General features: G+C 37.7%; 1 protein-coding gene across 24 annotated transcripts in view; it reads right to left on the bottom strand.

Annotated features, from left to right (window-relative positions):
- The window catches only part of PTPRD (protein tyrosine phosphatase receptor type D), a 2,527,413-nt gene that overhangs the window by 82,019 nt on the left and 2,422,517 nt on the right, over positions 1-22,877 (bottom strand). The window lies entirely within an intron of this gene.

Genomic DNA, 22,877 nt, shown 5'->3' with positions numbered 1-22,877 from the left:
AAAATATATCTTGCATAGCTATAAAATGATATATACATTTCTTTCTATACAGAACCATTATTTTGAGACTGAATTCAGGCTTTGATTATAAAATACTGGGAAACTTTTTAATATCCTGCAGTGTTATCGAAATGAAAGTATTTTCTCTTTCATCATAGCGTACTGACACTTTTTTAAGATATAACTTCATGGTATATGGAAACATGAGTTTAGTAATTATAGAAACATGATTTTAAATGACCAAAATCAAGTTTTCGGAACTAATGATACATTAGGTTTATATTCCCAAGATGAAATTCTTTAAAAAGCAAAAACACTTTGCTAAATTCATAGAATTTTTCGATACTGGATATTTTCGATACTGGATATTTTCCATGCTTTTATGTTGATATCTACAACTTGAAAGTAAAATACATCCAACAGCTGTTACAATATTAAGGATGCACACATTTTGTATTATAATGGATAGAGTTCAGCACAATAATAAACTCACAAGTGTAAAGAGTAAAGCCTATTAACAGTCATGAATAGCCTCTAAACATACAGAAATTCTCAGCAGTATAGATTGCAGCCTCTAATTTACTACAGATTATAAAACCCCCTTTCCTTTCTTAGCCTGTGCTAATCCGTATATACACTAGTCAATCAATGAACAGTATTCAGCAAAATAATTATCCATGTCTTAAAAGTCTAAAGAATAAAGTGATTAGGGGTCCTTCTAGTTTGTTCTTCCAAAGAACCTCATCAACTTCCCTGCAGAATGTACTCCTTTCCGAGTATGCTGTGAGTTAAGGGAAGTTGAAGCATTCAGATGCCCCAACCCTGTGCCTTCTCCATACAAAGCAGCTCCATTTAGTGACCAAGCCCTGTCTTAAAAACTTCTCAACTCCATCCCAAGTCTACCATTCCCTAAATGACAGTCCTTCAGTAGCTGATGTCTTCTCTAAACTCTCACTCTAATCCATTCTTTATACTGAAGCAGACATTCTAAACCACAGCTCTGAATAGGTTAGGACTGTGTTTAAAACTCTCCACAGACTCTGGGTGGCCTTTGGCTAAAATCTGAAGTCCTTTAGCCACCATCCTACCTAGACACATTTAGTCATATTTTTATCTACAAAGATGGCTCAATAAATGGTTCAACAATTAAAAAAAAAATGTTGCTGAGAAAAGTTCATAAAGAAAAATCATGGAGTAATTCTTTCTTATAGCATGGGTGTTAGAGAACAGACTTTGGAGACTGCAATGTGCAATGTATTAATTAGTTTAATACTTTAATGTTCATTATCATATGAATTAGTAATTAAGAATGTGATCGTGAAGGTACAACTACCACTGATATTCCACTTTACACTAATGAGCATTTCTGAGTACATAAGCTTTTTACACAGTATTCTCCAAAATATTCCATGAAGTTCTTAAACTCACTGATACAGAGACATTCCTTTGGTGGAAGACATTACCTCCCTCTGATGGCCTTGTTACTCAGATTATGGTCATTCATATGTGTAAATGGCATGCATTTAATTAGACCAGTGAAAATGCATCTATTAACTCAAAGACACTGTGAATTCACGGTCATTTACACTCTTGCCACATCTTTTCAGCCCTCAACATGATTTATTTGTTAACTACATAGTCAGTTAAGTCAGTTCAGTAGTTCAGTCATATCCGACTCTTTGCAACCCCATGGACTGCAGCATGCCAAGCTTCCCTGTCCATCACCAAATCCCGGAGCTTACTCAAACTCATGTCCATCGAGTCAGAGATGCCATCCAACCATCTCATCCTCTGTCGTCCCCTTCTTCTCCTGCCTTAAATCTTTCCCAGCATCAGGGTCTTTTCAAATGAATCAGTTCTTCGCATTAGGTAGCCAAAGTATTGGAGTTTCAGCTTCAACATCACTCCTTCCAATGAATATGCAAGACCATTTCCTTTAGGATGGACTGGTTGGATCTCTTTGCAGTCCAAGAGACTCTCAAGAGCCTTCTACACCACAGTTCAAAAGCATCAATTCTTCAGTGCTCAGCTTTCTTTATAGTTCAACTCTCACATCTATATATGACTACTGGAAAAACCATAGCTTTGACTAGATGGACCTTTATTGGCAAAGTAATGTCTCTGACTTTTAATATGCTGTCTAGGTTGGTCATAACTTTTCTTCCAAGGAGCAAGCATCTTTTAATTTCATGGCTGCAGTCACCATCTGCAGTGATTTTGGAGCCCGAGAAAATAAAGTCTCTCACTATTTCCATTGTTTCCCCATCCATTTGCCATGAAGTGATGGGACTGGATGCCATGATCTTAGTTTTCTGAATGTTGAGTTTTAAGCCAGCTTTTTCACTCTCCTCTTCCACTTGCATCAAGAGGCTCTTTAGTTCTTCTTCATTTTCTGCCATAATGGTGGTGCCATCTGCATATCTGAGGTTATTGATATTTCTCCCAGAAATCTTAATTCCAGATTGTGCTTTATCCAGCCCGGTATTTTGTATGATGTACTCTGCATATAAGTTAAATAAGCAGGGTGACAATATACAGCCTTGACGTACTCTTTTCCCAATTTGAAACCAGTTTGTTGTTCCATGTACAGTTCTAACTGTTGCTTCTTGACCTGCATACAGATTTCTCAGGAGGCAGGTCAGGTGGTCTGGTATTCCCATCTCTTGAAGAATTTCCCACAGTTTGTTGTGATCCACACAGTCAAGGCTCTGTAAAGTATACAACTTGGTAATGGAAACATAAGTTGTATATCCTGTATGTCAATATATTTAGGCTTAAAGTGCGACCCATGAGATGAAGACTTGTAGGCAACAGGATAATGATAGTAATACCTGCCAGGTGATTATGCTTTTCCTGTTTAAATTATGCAGTACCCTGTTTAAATTTCACACGTTTTATGAGGTTTAGTATTATTTTTTTCTCCATTACGAAGATAAGGAAATAGAAGTAAAGAAAGACTAATTCAATCAATTTTACTGAGGGACTTCTCTGCGGCAGGCGTTTTGGTTGTTAACTAGTTTGGTCACATGGTGAAATTCCATACGTTAACCCTGTAACCCAGGTTTGGGTGATTTCAAAATCCACTGATTATTAACAGCTGGTAATTCCTAATCCATGGCGCCACTTCACTATCTAGAAAGCCACTGCAAAGTAAAGAAGCCCATCCTTTATCTTATCAGTCCAAATATTTCTAACTGATCATCCTGCGTTTATGACCAGGCCACTCAAGATGCCTGTTCTCTTGCTCTCTATATATTCCCTGATCCACCAATGCCTGCTTCATCTACCCCTATTCAGAGTCTGACCTTCCTACATGCTTGCCCCAGGCTGCAGCCAATGATTGTTCTAATTTTCAGATAAAAGCATCTCCACCTGATGGTTTATCAGAGAGAAGGTTAGGGGCCTGCCCCTTCTGCTAGTTTCCCTGGCAACCTGAAGTCAGTTCACCTGTAACTAGTTACCATCCCCTCCCCCATCGTGAAGGCTGCTGCCATGTTCTGCCCATTACTGTCTGCTGTCTGCACTCAGTGGGGTGTTGCTCCAGGACCCTGCTTCAGACATGTAAGTCCCCCCATTCATTAAACCACTGATGTCTCTGTTGCCAACTCCAGGCTCTTTTTTCAGTCTTGAGGCTGGGCAAGCACAGGTCTGGCGGCCCTGCGGGGTGAAGCCCAACAACTGGTAGAGTGACCAGGAGACTGTGGAAACTCCTATGAGTACCAGGATGCTGGGAAGGAAGGCCTGGGAATGGGAAGCTGTGGGCCCATCTTCTGATATGTGGGGCCTGAAAGTTGCCGATATGGTCCTGGGGTGGCTGTCCACTAATGGGGAGCCTGAAAGTTGCAGGGGTGATTCTGGGGTGGCCATCCACCTGTCTGTGGGGCCCTGTGGTAGTTGTTGACGAATGGGGGCCATGAAGAGAGTACAGAGAACTCACAGACACCCCAAGGCTGTTTGGGAGATGTTGGCTCCTATTACAGTGGGATAAAAGTGGCGGGTGGCTGTGGGCTGGCTGTTGTTTTTTTTGTGTTCAGAAAGTTGAGGAGGCTGAGCTAACAGCCTAGTTGAAGGTTAACTTTAAGTGTTGATTGGAGTTCCTCTCAAAAGTGAGCCATGTGAAAGTGAGTGAATGATACATATTATTGTCTATTACTGCTATTTATTTAAAGTGAACTGGTTACTTAGAAACCGAAAAACAACAACAACAAAAATCCCTGAAAATGTCCAAAGTGGGATTCTTTTGACATTATAAACTGGTTTTTGTGTATGCATTAAGAGGAAGTTAGCTTTCTAGAAGGAATTGGTATTTCTCTTCTTTTTCCTTTGATATTAAGTAATGGACCTGGGTTCACAGGAACTTTAATCATCTGATCCCTGAGAGTGAAGAAAAAATAAAAGTAAAGAGGCCTTTTTAAACTCTGGCTGGAAACCTGTGAAATCTGTTTCTATATAGATATATATCTGTGTGTACCTTAGAAATGGGTCTCTGCCTCTAAAGGGCATGGTCAGGATTGGTTTGTGGATGAGCTGTTTAACTGGATTAAAAGAAATTAAGTGTGTATATAAATTCAGTGATATCTCTGTTGTTGACTCTGGGCTTTCTCTTTGGTGTTGAAGTGGGGCGAGTATAGGCCTTGTAGGCAGGTGCCGGGTGCAGCCCAACAGTGTCATTCTGGGGCAATTACATAAGAGATCAAGTTTTAAAAATGAGGCTGGCTTCACATGGATGATAAAGCAGATGGGATGCGGCTTACATTTATACTCATTTTACACGGATCAAACAAACATTGATTAAATAATGCTGACTTGTCTTTGTGCAACACACACTCATCCATCTGTATCTGTCTGTCTGACTGAATGTTCAGCAATACACAGCCTAGGTCATTATTTTGGAGCTTGTCAGGATGCTGAGAGCAGTAAACTCAGTAAAAAAGCATAACTACTGAAAGTAGATGAAGTATAAGAAGAGATTTTATACTAAAAACATTGAGGAAAATCAAAATTTCAATTATCCATGTTAATGAAGCAAATATATCATGGATGCTGCTGCTGCTGCTGCTGCTGCTGCTGCTAAGTCACTTCAGTCGTGTCTGACTCTGTGCGACCCCAGAGATGGCAGCCCACCAGGCTCCCCTGTCCCTGGGATTCTCCAGGCAAGAACACTGGAGTGGGTTGCCATTGCCTTCTCCAATGCGTGAAAGTGAAGTCGCTCAGTCGTGCCCGACTCTTAGCAACCCCATGGACTGCAGCCTACCAGGCTCCTCCGTCATGGGATTTTCCAGGCAAGAGTACTAGAGTGGGGTGCCATTGCCTTCTCCTATCATGGATGAATAGGACTCCAATATTCAAAACCCAATGTTCAGGCTCTCCTTAGTGCTAAATGATGACACCATTGTTTTGCTTCTTTGTTTTCTGGCTTCTCTTGTTGAGATCTTACCAAGGAAGAATGAAATGGCCAAATGGACAAGGAGCAACACCGGTCTTAAGTGATATAGGAGTTACATCTTGGCTAATCCATCATGACCACACACCTACCTACTATAAAATTAGGCTGAGGTCTCCCTAATATTATTCAAAACAATCTGAAATAAGCACCCTTGTTCCTAATGTTCCTAATGGATCCAGTCATTTCTTGCTGTATTTAGATTTATTTCCTGAGTATTTGGTTTTGATTCTCCGATATTTCCACTTATCCTTCTGTGTCTGTTTATCCAGACATTGAGTGGGATCCACCTCCTTCTTGGTACTCAGTCCAAAATTCTACCCTCTTGAACTCAAATCTTGACCAGGTCATCCTCATCCTCCCCTAAGAATTTTGCAAGTTGGAAGAAGAAAGGTAGATGTATTCAACCCAAAGCTGATTAACGGACTTTTAAGTAATTTGCATGAAATGTGGACATTACATTGTCACGTAATTTATAAACAACGCTGTTTCATAATATTTACTTTTGTTTCTCCAATCAGTATGGCCTTTCAAGGTGTGCTAGATGAACCCTATGTGGTATTTAAAGCTTTACCAAGATGCCAAACCATTCTGCACTGCCTCTCTGTCTGCACACTTGGTACATTACACAGGCCCCTTCAGACATGTAAGTCCTCCATCCATTAAACCACTGATGTCTCTGTCACTGACTCTGGGCTCTTTCTTTGGTCTTGAGGCTGGGCAAGCACAGGTCTGGCAGGCCTGCCGGGTGCAGCCCAACAACTGGCAGAGTGACCAGGAGACCTAGGAAACTCCTGTGAGTGTCAGGACACTCAACAGTTTTTGAGGATCTCAACAGTTTTTGACTGAATCTAACAGAAGATGGCTAGCCATCTTCAACTCAATGGCTTAACCATACTGAGAAAAAGTGACAAAATAAAAGGAAAATCTCCTTGTAACTTAGAGAAGGGAAAACCCCAAATAAACACTTGCTAATATCAAATACTTTGAATCTATGCAGTCTTTAACTTGATGGTCTGAAATTTCTAATTTTTTCTTTAATCAACTGTAACTTCACCTTAAAATAGATAAGAGAAAAATATAAGTGGAGATAAAAGCTACCTTTAACTTACGGATTTACCATTTTCCCCTGTGTTCTTGATGAAAAGTTAGAATTAAAATATATAAGTATTTTATACTGTAACTAACACTTATGGAATGGAACATTTAGTTTTCATTTACATTTCTTTGTGCTTTACCTATCTCCCATCATTTTATCTTCACAAAGACTCTGGAAGTAGTTTCCATCATTATCATAGTTCTGTTGATGAGAAAACTAAGGTGTAGAGAAGTTAAATTACTTTCTCAGCTTCAGACAGCTACTAGGGAGAGAACTTAGATTTGGAGCCGAGGTATTCTGCACCCCGCCCCCTTCCCCTGCCCTCATCTAAGTGACTAGCCACCATGATATGTGTCGTCTCTGGCCAAGCTGGAAAAGGCTTCCGGACTGTTTCACACATGCCTTTCAACTCTTCTCCTGAAACACAATGGAAAATCTAGGAACAAAAGTTTCTGTAGTGCTTCTGATCTGTATTTATAATTTTAAATTCAAAACAAGAACGTGCTCATAAATTTGCAAATCGGATTACAGTCATTGAGTAAAATTACATCTTGATATGAGAGTGACCTTTTTTGACAAAGCTGAAGTCATTTTACAGCAAAGCTCTTAAATACGGTTTAAAATCTCAATTTCTCTATCCAGAAGAAAAATATAATTCACATGTGCAGAACACCATACAAGTCGCTCTGTGTTCCATTTTTCATTCCACCAAGAGAAAACCTCAAAATATTCCCTTTAGAAACTCAAAAGAGAAACCACAAAAAAGATACATCCTGTTTTTGTAAGTTTTGAAACTAACAACATTTAATTATATAGAACTAAAAAAACAGCTACTTGTCTAGCCAAACTATGGGTCAGACTAAGTATCCTTTATACAGGGAGATGAACTTTCATTGACCTTAACCTTCAGAAAAATACTATCTTTCCACATAGTTCCCCATCAATAGGTTCATTTGGTCTTCACTGTGGTTTGCCCCCAGATATTCTCAAGTTTTTATTTATTTATTTAGGTTTAGAAGAAGAATATGCCCTTGACTATATATTTTTGCAATGAAGCCTTTTAAATTTTTTAAATTTAATTCTCTTTTGGGCATGTTTTTCCTTTTTAAACTTGAAATATAGTTGATTTAAAATGTGTCAGGTATATATCAAAGTGATTCAGTTATACATAGGTATATTCTTTTTCCAGATTCAGTTTCTATTCAGTTTTTGTTTTGTAAAGAAGTTCATTTGTATCATATTTTAGATTCCACATGTAAATTATGTCATATTTGTCTTTGTCTAACTCACTTTATTTAGTATGATAACTTCTAGGTCTACACGTGATGCTGCAAATGGCATTATTACATTCTCATTTTTATGGCTGAGTAGTATTCCATTGTATGTTTGTATATGTGTGTGTGTGTATGTGTGTGTGTATACCACATCATCTTTATCTACTTATCTGTTGATGAACATTTAGGTTGCATCCATGTCTTGGCTATTGTAAATAGTGCCATTATGAACACTGGGGTGCAGGTATCTTTCCAAGTAGTTTTTTTCCAGATATATGCCCAGGAGTGGGATTGCTGGATCATATAGCAGCTTTTTTTTTTTTAGTTTTTAAAGAAATTTCTATACTGCTATATACCAATTTACATTCCTATCAACAGTGTAGGGGAGTTCCCTTTTCTTCACACCCTCTCCAGCATGTATTATTTGTAGGCTTTTTAATGATATGGCCATTCTGATTGGTGTGAGGTGATACTGCATTTTAGTTTAGATTTGTATTTGTCTAATAATGCCAAGCATCTTTTCACCTTGGCCATATGTATGTCTTCTTTGGAGAAATGTCTGTTTGGTCTTCTGCTCATTTTTCTATTGGGTTGATTATTGTTGCTATGGAGTTGTATGAACTGTTGTATATTTTGGAAATTAAATCCTTATTGGTTGCATGACTTACAAATTTCGTCTCCCAGTCCATAGGCTGTCTTTCCATTTTGTTTATGGTTTCCTTTGCTGGGCCAAAGATGACAAGTTTGATTAGGTCCCATTTGTTTATTTTTATTTCTATTGCTTTGGGAGACTGAACAAAGAAAATATTGCCAAGATTTATTTTAGAATGTTTGATTATGTTCTCTCTTAGGAGTTATGTCATGTCTTCTGTGTATGATGTCAGGGTATGTTCTAACTTCACTGATTTATGTGTAGCTGTCCAGCTTTCCCAATACCACTTGCTGAAGAGACTCTTTTTCCCATTGAGTATTCTTTCCTTCTTTGCTGAAATTTAATTGATTATAGGTGTGTGAGTTTATTTCTGATTTCTCTACTCTGCTCCATTGATCCACCTGTCATTTGTGAGCCGATACCACCATTTTGGTTACTGTAGCTTTGTAGTATTCTTTTAAGTCTGGCAGGATTATGCCCTCAATTTTGTTCTTTTCCCTCAGGACTGCTTTGGTAATTCTGGGTATTTTATGGTTCCATATAAATTTTAGAATTATTTATTCTAGCTCTGTGAAAAATGTCATGGGTAATTTGGTAGGGATCATACTAAATCTGTAGATTGCTTTGGGTAGTATGACCATTATTAACAATATTAATTCTTCCAATCCAACATCATGGTATATTTTTCCATTTCTTTGAATCATTGTTAATTTCCTTTATCAGTGTTTATAGTTCTCAGTATATAAGCCTTTTATCTCTTTGGTCAGGATTATTCCTAAGTATTTTATTTTGTTTTTTTAAAAGGGATCTTTTTTTAACTTTCCCTTTCTGATATTTCATTGTTAATGTAAAGAAATGTAGCCAATTTCTGTATGTTATTCTGCCTTGCTAAGGTAGCAGAATACCTTGCTAAGGTATATCCTGCTACCTTGCTAAGTCTATTGATCAATTCTAGTATTTTTTGTGTTGAGGTTTTAGGATTTTCTACATATATTATCCTACTGTTGACATACAATGACAAGTTTACCTCCTCCCTTCCAACTTGGATACCTATTATTTCTTTTCCTTGTCTGATTACTGTGGTTAGAACTGTCAATACTATGTTGAATAAAAATGGGAACAGTGGGCATCCTTGTCTTGTTCCGGATTATAGCAGAAAGGGTTTAAGTTTTTCACCATTGAATACTATGTTAGCTGTGGGTTTGTTGTAAATAGCTTCTATTGTGTTGAGATATGCTCCCTCTATTACCACTTTGGTGAGAGTTTTACCATGAATGAATGTTGTATTTTATCAAATGCTTTTTCTGTGTCTATTGAAATGATTATATGGTTTTGTGTTTAATTGATGTTGAATATCCTATTGCTTGATTGATGTATGTTGAACCATTCCTGTGATCCTAGGATGACTCCAACTTGATCGTGGTATATGATCTTTTTCATGTGTTTTTGGTTTCAGTTTGCTAATAATTTGTTGAGATTTTTTTTTTTTTTGGCATCTATATTCACCAGAGAGATTAGTCAATAACTTTGTCTTTTGGTAGTATCTTTGGTTTTGGTATCGAGTTGGGTGATGGTGGCTTCATAGAATGACTTTGGGAGTGTTCCTTCCTCTCCACTCTTTTGGAAGAGTTTGAGAAGGATAAGTATAAGTTCTTCTATGTCTGTTGGATACAACTCCTTATTGAAGCCATCTAGTCCTGGACTTCTGTTTGCTGAGTTTTTTTAAATTATAGATTCTATTTCACTTCTAGTGGTAAGTTTGTTCAAATTATCTTTCCTCTTGATTCAGTTTTAGGTGGGCTGTATATTTCTAGAAACTTGTCCAGTCTAGCTCGTCCAATTGGTATTTAATTGCTCATGGTTTTCTCTTATGGTTTTTGTGTTTCTATGTCATTGGTTGTTATTCCTCCTCTTTCTTATTTTTGCTTATTTGGGTCCTCCCTCTTTTCTTCTTGGTGAGTCTAGACAGAGATTTGTTGATTTTGTTTAACCTTTCAAATAGTTCTTGATTTTATTGACTTTTTCCCATTAAAAAAAAAACACTTTATTTTCTCTCTGATCTTTATTGTTTCCTTCCTTCTGCTGACTTTAGGTTGTTACTTTTTTCTATTTTTTTTTTTGGTGGTAGGGCAGTTTTATTTGTTTTTGGGTTTTTTTTTTTTTTTTTTTTTTGGGGGGGGGTGGAGAGTGCTGTAGCTGTGAACTTCCCCCTAAGGATTGCTTCTGCTGCCTCCTATAGACTCTGTCTTGTGTTTTCACTGCCATCTGTCTCAAGATATGTATTTTTAATTTCCTCTTTTTCATCATTGACCCACTATTTTTTGTTTGTTTCCTTTAGTAGAATATTGTTCAGTCTCTATGTAATCATTCTTTTTTCTCCTTTTTCTGTGGTTAATTTCTAGTTTCATGCCACTGTGGTCAGAAGATATTTGAAATAATTTCTAAAATTTGTTGTGGCTTATTTTGTGTCCTACTATATGGTCTCTCCTAGAGAATGTTCCATGTCCACTTGAAAATAATATGTATTTTATTTTTACTTTTTTGGATGCAGGGTCCTGAAAATATCAATTATGTCAAGCTGCTCTATTGTGTTATTTAGGGCCTCTGTTGCCCAGTGGACATGGAATATTCTCTAGGAGAGACCACAAACTAGGAGACAAGGTCAGTTCAGTCATCTGTGTCTGACTGCGACACCATGAATAATAGCATGCTAGGCTTCTCTGTCCATCACAAACCCCCAAAGTCTGCTCAAACTCATGTCCATTGAGTCAGTGATGCCATCCAACCATCTCATCTTCTGTTATCCCCTTCTCCTGCCTTCAACTTTCCCAGCATCAGGGTCTTTTCCAATGAGTTGGTTCTTTGCATGAGGTGACCAAAGTATTAGAGCTTCAGCTTCAGCATCAGTTGTTCCAATAAGTTCAGGATTGATTCCTTTAGGATGGACTGGTTTGATCTCTTGTAGTCCAAGGGACTCTCAAGTGTCTTCTTCAACACCACAGGTCAAAAACATCAACTCTTTGGCGTTCAGCTTTCTTTATGGTCCAACTCTCACATCAATACATGACTATTGCAAAAACCATAGCTTTGACTAGTGGACCTTTGTTGGCAAAGTAATGTCTCTGCTTTTTAATATGCTGTCTAGGTTTGTCATAGCTTCTCTCCACAAGAGCAAGTGTCTATTAATTTCATGGCTGCAGTCACCATCTACAGTGATTTTGGAAACCAAGAAAAGAAAGTCTGTCACTGTTTCCATTGTTTCCCCTCTATTTGGCATTGAGTGATGGGACCATGGTCTTCATTTTTTGAATGTTGAGTTTTTAGCCCACTTTGTCACTCTTCTCTTTCATCAAGAGACACTTAGTTCCTATTTGCTTTCTGCCATTAGAGTGGTGTCATATGACTATTTGAGGTTATTGATATTTCTCCTGGCAATCTTGATTCCAGCTTGTGCTTCATCCAGCTCAACATTTAACATGATGTACTCTGCATATAAGTTATATAAGCAGGGTGACCATATACAGCCTTGACATACTCCTTTCCCAATTTGGAACCAATCCCTTGTTCCATGTCCAGTTCTAACTGTTGTTTCTTGACCTGCATACAGATTTCTCAGGAGACAGGGAACATGGTATGGTATTCCCAACTCTTGAAGAATTTTCCATGGTTTGTTGTGATGCACAGTCAAATGCTTTGGCATAGTCGATAAAACAGAAGAAGATGTTTTTAAGATCTCTCTTGCTTTTTTCTATGATCCAACGAATGTTGGCAATTTGATCTCTGGTTTCTCTTCCTTTTCTAAAATCCAGCTTGAAGATCTGGAAGTTCTTGGTTCATGTACTGTTGAAGCCTCGCTTGGAGAATTTTGAGCATCTCTTGTGGCTCAGCTGGTAAAGAATCCACCTGCAATGTGGGAGACCTGGATTCGATCCTTGGGTTGGGGAGATCCCCTGGAGAAGGGAAAGGCTGACCCCTCTAGTATTCTGGCCTGGAGAATTCCTTGGACTGTACAGTCCACGGGGTTGCAAAGAGTTGGACACGACTGAGCGTCTTTTACTCTCACTTTCTTTGGCTGGTGTGTGAGATGTAGTTGTGTGGTAGTTTGCATATTTTTGGGATTGCCTTTCTTTGGGATTAGAATGAAAACTGACCTTTTCCAGTCCAAAACTCCAGTCCACGGCTGAGTTTTCTAAATTTGCTGGCATATTGAGTGCAGCACTTTCACAGCACCATCTTCTAGGATTTGAAATAGATCAACTGGAATTCCATCACCTCCACTTTTTTTGTTCGTAGTGATGCACTTGACTTCACCCTCCAGGATGTCTGGCCCTAGGTGAGTGATCACCCCATCATGGTTATATGGATCATAAAGATCTTTTTTTGTATAGTCCTGTGTATTCTTGTCATTCCTTCTTTCTGTCTTCTGCTTCTGTTAGGTTCATACCATTTCTGTCCTTTATTGTGCCCATTTTTGCATGAAATGTTCCCTTGATACCTTTAATTTTCTTGAAGAGATCTCTAGTCTTTCCCATTCTATTGTTTTCCTCCATTTATTTGCATTGATCACTGAGGAAGGCTTTTTTAAATCTCTCCTTGCTATTCTTTGGAACTCTGCATTTGGATGCGTATCTTTTCTTTTCTCTATTGCCTTTAGCTTCTCTTCTTTTCTCAGTTATTGGTAAGTCCTTCTCAGACAACCATTTTGCCTTTTCGCATTTTGTTTTCTTGGGGATGGTCTTGATCACTCTCTCCTGTACAATGTTATGAACTTCCATCCATAGTTTTTCAGGCACTCTGTCTATCAGATCTAATACCTTGAATCTATCTGTCACTTCCACTGTATAACTGTAAGAGAGTTTTTTAGGTCACACTGGAATGGTCTAGTGGTTTACTCTAGTTTCTTCAATTTAAGTCTGGATTTGGCAAAAGGGAGTTCATGACCTGAGCCACAGTCAGCTCCCATCTTATTTCTGCTGACTATAAAGAGCTTTTCCATCTTTGGTTGCAATGAATATAATCAACCTGATTTCAGTATTGACCATGTGGTGATGTCCATGTGTAGAGTCATCTCTTGTGTGTTGGAAGAGGGTGTTTGCTATGACAACAACAACAAGTTTAAGGTAGAAATTATTTAAAACATCTTTTCTGACCACAGTGGCATGAAACTAAAAATCAACCACAGAAAAAGGAGCAATAACAGTGATTACATAGAAACTGAACAATATGCTAGTAAAAAACAAAAATAATGCATCAACGATGAAAAAGAGGAAATTAAAAAATGTCTTGAGATAAATGACAGCCCGATTTTCTGTCTGGATGATATGTCCATTGATGTAATGGGGTGTTAATGTCTGCTGGTATATCCGTATTGCTGCCAGTTTCTTCTTATCTACTTAGGTGCTCCTGTATTGGGTGCTTATATGTTAATGAATGTAATATCCTCTTCTTGTATTGATCCTGTTATCAATATACAGTGTCCTTCTTTATCTTTTTCTATGGCCTTTGTTTTAAAGTCTATTTTGTCTGATAGGAATATTGCCACCTTTGCTTTTTTTGTTATTTCCATTTGCGTAAAATGTCTTTTTCTTTCTATCCCCTCACTTTCAATCTATGTGTGTCCTTCGCCCTAAAGTGGTCTTGTAAATAGCATATTGTAGGCTCTTGTTTTATTATTCAAACTGCCACTCTATCTTTCGATTGGAGCATTTAGCCCATTGACATTTAAGCACCCCAAGGACAGTAGCCAGCCAGGCTCTTCTGTCCATGAGATTTCCCAGGGAAGAATACTGGAGTGGGTTGCTATTCTTTTTCCAGGGGATCTTCCCAACACAGGGATCTAACCTGTGTCTCCTACACTGCAGGTGGTTCTTTACTGCTGAGCCACCAGGGAAGCCCACTTATTCCATTATCCCTAAAACAAGGTTTATTATTGTAGACTTACAGAAATTTTTCAAGACCTAAAGTTCTTGTCAATATTTAACAATAACATACCAGGAAAGTCCAGAACACTTGATCGATACACTAAGTCACCCATTTACACCACTAGGAAAGATCAGTGACTGGAATTTTTTCTCTTTTGCCTCTTTATTAAGAATCCTGAGAAAGTCAATCAGGAAAAAACAAAAACCAAAACGAATCAGGCAAGATATCACTACAAGTAAAAGAATTTCGAGATTCACTAAGACATTTTAAGTGAGATTTAACCATGAGAGAAAAACTAGAAGTCAACATCCCTAAGTTTTTTAAAGGGTAGATAGTTAGTACATTACATTTTGAGCTTAGGAATAAAATGGCAACAAATATCTGGGGGTTAAGTCCTAAGAAGTCACTGCATGCGTAAGTATTTCAAATCATGATGCTATTGAGTGAAATTGTGTCTGGTTTGTTTGTAGGTAATTTTACTGGACTTTGTGAAATTGTCCAGAATGTACTCTTAACTTTAAAAGGACAAAAAATTGTGCTTCACTGTTTACATGCCTGAAATCACCCATCCTAATCATATACAAGCTTATTTACTGAGTAACTACAAGGTTGTGTTTTGTCCCACAAGGTCTGTTCCTATTTAGTGTAGACTTAAAATCTATTACTGCCTTAACACAGTCCAGCATAGACCAGACTGTGTGTATAACACCCATTGTGTGTACCCAGAGTGATCATTCATTCCTGTTGTAATCACTGTAACCATGGTCGTGGATACTGGACATCTTTCTCCACATCGAGTCCTGATGGAAAGCAACACCTGTGCTGCTTCTTGGAGATACTGTCCCCAGTTTCAGATTTCACAGTATCCTGGGCATGTGCTGAAGGCTGTGATTCTTGTCTAATGGTTTCAAGTGGAAAGTCCCAAAGGCCAAATCTTTGCCAGCAAAGTCTCTGGAATGCAATGATGCAATGCAAATTTTCCCCGACCTTCTTTGTTTTTCTATACTGTAGCCCCCTCTCTATGGGCTTCCCTGATAGCTCAGCTGGTAAACAATCTTCCTGCAATGCAGAAGACCCCTGTTCAATTCCTGGGTTGGGAAGATCTGCTGGAGAAGGGATAGGCTACCTACTTCAGTATTCTTGGGCTTCCCTTGTGGCTCAGTTGGTAAAGAATCCACCTGCAATGTGTAAGACCTAGATTGGGAAGATCACCTGAAGGGAAAGGCTACCCACTCCAGTATTCTGGCCTGGAGGATTCCATGGATACTCTGTGTAGCCCTCTCTCTAAGGGCAGGAGATCTATATACTCTGGATTTTGAGTGTTTCAATCAGTAACAGTATCTGACCATTTTTTTTTTTTTTTACAGTGAATACCAGGATGTTTTCTACTTGATTCTCCAATTAGGTTCCAATATTCTACTTCTTGTGGCTCAAGGGGACCTCTGCTGAATGCTCTATTTGCTTTAAAAGGTTTTCCAGTTAATTTATATTTCCTTTTTTTCTTTCCTTTTGTGATTAGGTGATTTTCTGTTATGCTGGTGTTCTCTTCTCTTTGGTTTTTGTGAACATATTGTCTGTTTATAATTTGTGGTTACTGTGGTTTTTCAAGTATGTTAACCCATTATTACATTTATTTGCTTCAGAGTGGTAGTCATATGAGCTCAAACACATTCTTTAGAAATAAAATCTACATTTTCTCACACCCTTCCTCCACATTTTATGATTTTTTTTTTACTGTCCTCTTTTATATCTTTTTGCTATTCATTATAGTTACCATCACTTTCACAATATATGTATTTTAATTCTGTGTACTGCCTTATTGAAATGATTTACTTTCCAGCTGTGATTTTCTCTTTCCTATAGATTCTTGCTGCTTTTTTATTTAGACAATACCTTTCAATATTTCTTTTTGGGTAGGTTTAGTACTGCTGTCCGAGAAGGCGATGGCACCCCACTCCAGTACTCTTGCCTGGAAAATCCATGGATGGAGGAGCCTGGAAGGCTGCAGTCCATGGGGTCGCTGAGAGTTGGACACGACTGAGCGACTTCACTTTCACTTTTCACTTCCATGCATTGGAGAAGGCAATGGCAATCCACTCCAGTGTTCTTGCCTGGAGAATCCCAGGGGTGGGACAGCCTGGTGGGCTACCGTCTGTGGGGTCGCACAGAGTCGGACACGACTGAGGCGACTTGGCAGCAGCAGCAGCAGTACTGCTGTATTCTTTTAGGTTTTGATTGAGAATTTCTTTCTCTCTCCTAAGTGATAATCTTGCTGAGTATCCTAGGTTGCAGCATTTTATTTTTCAGGGGTTTGAATATACCTTGCTGTTCCCTTCTAGATTGCAATATTTCTCTAGAGAAATCAGTCAATAGCTTTATGGGGGTTCCCTTGCTATTAATTCTGTTTTTCTCATGTTGCCTTTAGAATCCTTTCTATATCTTTAACTTTTAATATATCATGGTGTAAGTCTGTATTTAAGGTACACTGAAGGTAATTATTTGATATGTATATTCTTACTGTCATTTTGTTAATTGTTTTGGATTTTTGTTCTTTTGTTCTCTTGTGCTTTAATGACTATCTTTAGTGTTATGTTTGGATTCCTTTTTCATTTGATCGTGTGTGTATCTACTACAGACATTGGTTGTGGTTACCATGAGGTTTTTCTATAGCCCTCTGTATATGTGTGTGTGTACAAAATTATTTTGCTGATTTCTTAATTTCAAATGCATTTTTAATACTCTGCATTTCTACTCTCTTCTGCTTATGACTACTGCTTTTGATATCATATTTCACATTTAATTATTCTGTGTGTGGATTATTTCCTACTTTCACTGTATGTATGCCTTTATTAGTGAGCTTCTTCTTTTTCTAATTTTCTCATCCTAGTTGTGGCCATTTCTGTTTTGCCTAGAGAAATTCCTTTAATATTTGTTTTAAAGCTGGTTTAATGGTGCTGAATTATTTTAGCTTTTGCTTGTCTGCAGAGCTTTGATTTCCGCATTAAGTCTTAATGAGAGCCTCGCTAGGTAGAGTATTCTCTATTGTAGGTTTTCACCTTTCATCACTTCAAATGCATGGCGCCATTTATGAAAGCTTGCTTTTAAAAATTCTCATGCATTTATATGCTTTCTTTCCATTTTGGGAACAGTAAATTAATATGTATCCATTTGAAAAAGACCCATGTTCACATAGTTGTGAAGGACTGTATTATGCACAATTAGCAGAGAGCTGCAATCGACATAATGAGTATTTGCTTCAAAGAAAACAGTGTGAGTTCTGTTGAATCTAATGATACTTTACAAACTGAAATGTGAGGAAGGGGTGGAAAGTATGGTAATGAGCAGAGTCCAGGATTCAGAATCTAGGGTGCTTGCTTTCCCTTTGACCCTAGCCAGCTTTGGCACGTCATGTACTTGGGCCTGTTTGCTTTGTGTTCCTTTTCTCAGTTAATATCAGCCAAGCATCATGTTTGTGCCTTCATTTTCTCTCTTCACCTGATTATTTAACAGAACTTCCTAAGTCTTTTCCTATAAATGTACATCTCATTTAGGCCACTGTTCAGAGTCTGAAGGACTGAAATAGGGACTTTTCAAGGCTCTCATTATTAACTAATGAATGGATGTGGGTATTTCCCTTTAAGAGTAGAAGTATGTATAATTTATAAACATATCACACTCATTGGAGGCATCAAAAAGTGTTTCAGTCAGGTGTTTTTTGTATGTAGTTAGTTTTTTTTTTTCTTTAAATAAGTGATAATACTGTACAACTTTAAATGCTGCCTAAAGATTTGAAACGAAATTATGACTATAACTTACTATGTAACAAATAGTTATAGAAAATTACCTCAACTAATAATGTCTTTATTTACATTATTACAGTTGATATGTAAAGAAGCATAAAGAATAAATTATAGTAGGGCTCCCTGGTAGTTCAGACGTTAAAGAATCTGCCTGCAATACAGGAGACCTGGGTTCGATCCCTGCATAGGAAAGATCCCCTGGAGGAGGGCATGGCAACCCACTCCAGTATGCTTGCCTGAAGACTCCCCGTGAACATAGGAGCCTGGCAGGCTACAGTCCATGGGGTCATATAGAGTCAGACATGACTGAGCAACTAAATACAAGCACATACTTAGAGTAAACATTCAGCAGTATTAGGTGAGTAAATATTTGAGGTTCAATTAGTTTTTTTTCCTGAGGATAGCATTTACTTCTACATGTACATGTAACTTACCCAAAGGTACTGTGGCTTCAAAATTACAAAAACAGTAATAACAACAATACTGGATTCTTTTCACTCGGTAGGACAAAGCTTTGTGATCTCAAGTACGCAGATACATTTTTTTTCTCTTGATATATGTGACTCTGGAAGATTATTTTTTGAGTGACTCTTTCAAATAGGAGTTCAAAAAAGAAGATATAGTGTTACTATCTGAAGAATTAGAAGCCCAAATTAAAAAAAAATGATATCTTTAAACCAAATGTTTTAGGTTTCAGCTGTTTATTGCTTGCTTCAAATTAAACTGAATAATAATAAAAAAAATGGGGATGGACAATTATAGTTGGTCTCACAGACTAGAGCTTCATGGAGAATCATTTTATGATTCACAGACTAGGATTTCTGATATTATTTGGAAAAGCAAAAGGAATTTTAAATTTTTCAGACTATTTGGGGCAATAAAATGTTATTAGAAATGTATTAACTGCTCTGATTAAAGAGATAAAGTTGATTGAATTGGTAGAAAGTAATTACAATGTTTATAAAGAGAATTGTCTATAGGTAACAAACAAAATTACTAAATGCAATCGATGTGCAGCATGTAACTGAGTAATTCACAGTGGCATTTTTTTTCCATGAATAAAAGAGCACTGGATTTTGGTATTGAATTAACAAGATGAATGCATTTATTTCTCAATACTCTTTGTAAATTTTGACACATCTGTTTAGATGCAAAAGTAGCAAGTAAAATAAAATGTTTAAGACACCTGGTGCAAAATTATCACTAAAAGAAATGATAAGTGTTTTGACCCACTGACTTATGTACAAACATGTGTTTCAGTTAGGGGCATCTTATTATCCCAGTTTATACCAGCTACCCCAGTTTAATTGTCAATAGGACTATCTTTCACCCTTATTGTGTTCATTCTCACTTTGAGGAATAAATTATAAGGTTAGAGCAGGCTCTAAGTACTTCATATCCACATCTACAATCTTGGGATCTTGGTGATCTTCATGATACAGTGTTATAACCATCATAGCCAGGGAAGTACGTATATATGGAAAGAGAGACAATAGACAGATGGCAAGTCTGCTTACTAAGTTCACATACAAATTATCATGTGGGAAAAGTAAACACAGCAATTTCTACAGAATAAGAGCTACTCTACTTATTTACTATGTTTACACAAGAGTGGGATATGAAAACCAGAATGATAGAAACTGGCTGGACTGACCCAGTGATTCTTATGAAACTGCACAGAAGACAGGAAAAAAAAAAAACAACAACCAGAACTTGATTCTTAATACATATTTACCTTGTTCTCTACTAGTCCAGCAATTTAGCCTATTCAAATTTTATATGTGTGTGTGTACATACACACACACACACACACACACATATATACACACATACATATTGGGGCAGGCTGGCAGAAGTGAGAAACCTGATGGTATATAAGCTGGTTGGATGTGTCTTCAATTGTGAAGGAAAAGAATGAAGTTAAGGAACTGACTTTATACACTGATCATTCCATACAAACCTTTAATCTTTTGTGTCTAACATATATTGTTAAACTATTATGAAAACAGGTATAATTAGCTGTACTTTCCTTTTTTATGCTCTATAAATGGAACCATAGGTTTACTCTGTTGCTTGACTATCACTCAATTCCACCATCACATCCTCAAATAATACATCTTTTAAAGTATTAGAACATACATTAACATGTTTTAAAATCTGCATTAACATACTTAAATTCTATGGTATGGGGTAGATAAATCAAGTTATAGATGCATAGAAAATGGAGGATCAGAGAAGATGGCAATCATGACTTTCTGGTCCTCTCAGAAGGATGGTGGCATCCAGTCATCACAGCTTGATGACATGGCTGTTAAAATCACACAACTAAAGAAGGTGAGGTCCCTGGAAATAAGTCAACAATAGGAAGTTTATGAAACTAAGAATCTGGCTCTGGAGTAAAGGGACCTTATCAAAGGTACTGAATTTCATGACCTGGAAGCTTAGTTTAGGATCACTTTGCCTTCCTCAATTGACTCTGATTCATCTTACCGTGCACCATCTTCAAACTCAGCTAGTCACTGATTCATCATCTCCTAGGGTTAGACGTTAGAGACCACCAGGCACTAAACTCTGCCTAAATGCCTTGAAAGTGAAAAACATGTTTGTCTACTAGACAAATGTATAGGGAAGTCATTATATAGTCCTTTGCAACAGTGAAAAAAATAGGTAATAGTTTTAATATATAATAGATGGTTACTTACAGAATTTTTAAAAAGTGTGAAACTATTGAAATGTCCTATATCTACTGACATAAAGATGTCCACTTTTACTAAGTTTAAAAAAAGAAACTATAAAACAGTACTATTATTAAAATTCTTGGACTTCCCTGGTGGCTCAGATGGTAAAATATCTGCCTGTAATGTGGGAGGCCTGGAATAATCCCTACATTGGGAAGATCCCCTGGAAGAGGGCATGGCAACCCATTCCAGTATTATAGCCTAGAGAATGCCCATGGACAGAGGAGCATGGTGGGCTACATTCCATGGGGTTGCAAGGAGTTGGACATAACTGAGCAACTAAGCACAAACAAAACAAATTATTAAAATATGTAAATTTATATACACACTGCAGATATGGATATAGATACATAAATCAGTATAAAAAGCTAGAATGTTATACATCAATGCTACCAGCACTTATTTCTTGGATGTGAGGATAGATAATGTTAATTAAACAAGGAGGAAATTAGATTGAGTGGCTCTAAACCCATGGTAGTCTACATAAGTAAACCAAAATCTAAGCCTCTAAAGATTTCCCTGGTGCCTCAGACGGTAAAGCATCTGCCTGCAATGTGGGAGACCTGGGTTCAATTCCTAGGTTGGGAAGATCCTCTGGAGAAGGAAGTGGCGACCCACTCCAAAACTCTTGCCTGGAAAATCCTATGAACAGAGGAGCCTGGTAGTCTACAGTCCATGGAGTGGCAAAGAGTTGGACATGACTGAGTGAATAAACTATGTACTTTAAGGTTATGAAATCAAAATACTAGGGAAAACCAATCACACACAGCCATTGAAGCTTTAAGCCAGAGCCCATCAATAATTTGTTTACTTTGCTTCCACTCTTTTTGTTAGTATGTCTCTCCCCAGCTGCTGCCTGCTGAGTGTTCTAACCACTCTAGGTTTGGTGCTGCCCTATTTGTATAAACTTTGCTCAAACTCTTCATAATGCTAAATGTATCTCTGTTTATCATTTAACTGTAATTATTTTAGTACTTTATGTTTATCTTGTTTTTAAAATTTTCATCTTGTAAACATGGTACTATGTCCAAAATGGGAAGAAAAGGGTACTGAAGACCATTCTTTACAACTGCATGTCTGACTTCCTCTTACTATGGTCAGAGGCAAAACCGACAGATTATAGGACTCAACATTCTGGAGGGTGTTTTGTGAAATCTATGTCAAGTTTTGTTTGGGATTGGGATGAAAACTGACCTTTTCCAGTCCTGTGGCCACTGCTGAGTTTTCCATAATTGCTGGCAAATTGAGTGCAGCACTTTCACAGCATTATCTTTCAGGATTTGAAATAGCTCAGCTGGAATTCCATCACCTCCACTAGCTTTATTAGTAGTGATGCTTCCTAAGGCCCACTTGACTTCACATTCCAGGATGTCTGGCTCTAGGTGAGTGGTCACACCATCATGATTATCTGGGTTGTGAAGATCTTTTTTGTACAGTTCTTCTGTGTATTCTGGCCACCGCTTCTTAATATCTTCCGTTTCTGTTAGGTCCCTACAATTTCTGCCCTTTATTGAGCCCATCTTTGCATGAAATGTTCCCTTGGTATCTCTAATTTTCTTGAAGAGATCTCTAGTCTTTCCCATTCTATTGTTTTCCTATATTTCTTTGCATTGATCGCTGAGGAAGGCTTTCTTATCTCTCTCTGTTATTCTTTGGAACTCTGTATTCAAATGGGTATAGCTTTCCTTTTCTCCTTTGCTTTTCACTTCTGGTCTTTTCACAGCTATTTGTAAGGCCTCCTCAGATAGCCATTTTGCTTTTTTGCATTTCTTTTTCTTGGGCAATGCCAAAGAACGCTAAAACTGCCACACAATTGCACTCATCTCACATGCTAGTAAAGTAATGCTCAAAATTCCCCAAGCCAGGCTTCAGCAATACGTGAACTGTGAACTTCCAGATGTTCAAGTTGGTTTTAGAAAAGGCAGAGGAACCAGAGATCAAATTGCCAA

The sequence above is a fragment of the Bos indicus genome, chromosome 8 (assembly GCF_029378745.1).
Source record: "Bos indicus isolate NIAB-ARS_2022 breed Sahiwal x Tharparkar chromosome 8, NIAB-ARS_B.indTharparkar_mat_pri_1.0, whole genome shotgun sequence".
NCBI lineage: Eukaryota > Metazoa > Chordata > Mammalia > Artiodactyla > Bovidae > Bos > Bos indicus.
This window is presented reverse-complemented; position numbering and strand designations above follow the sequence as displayed.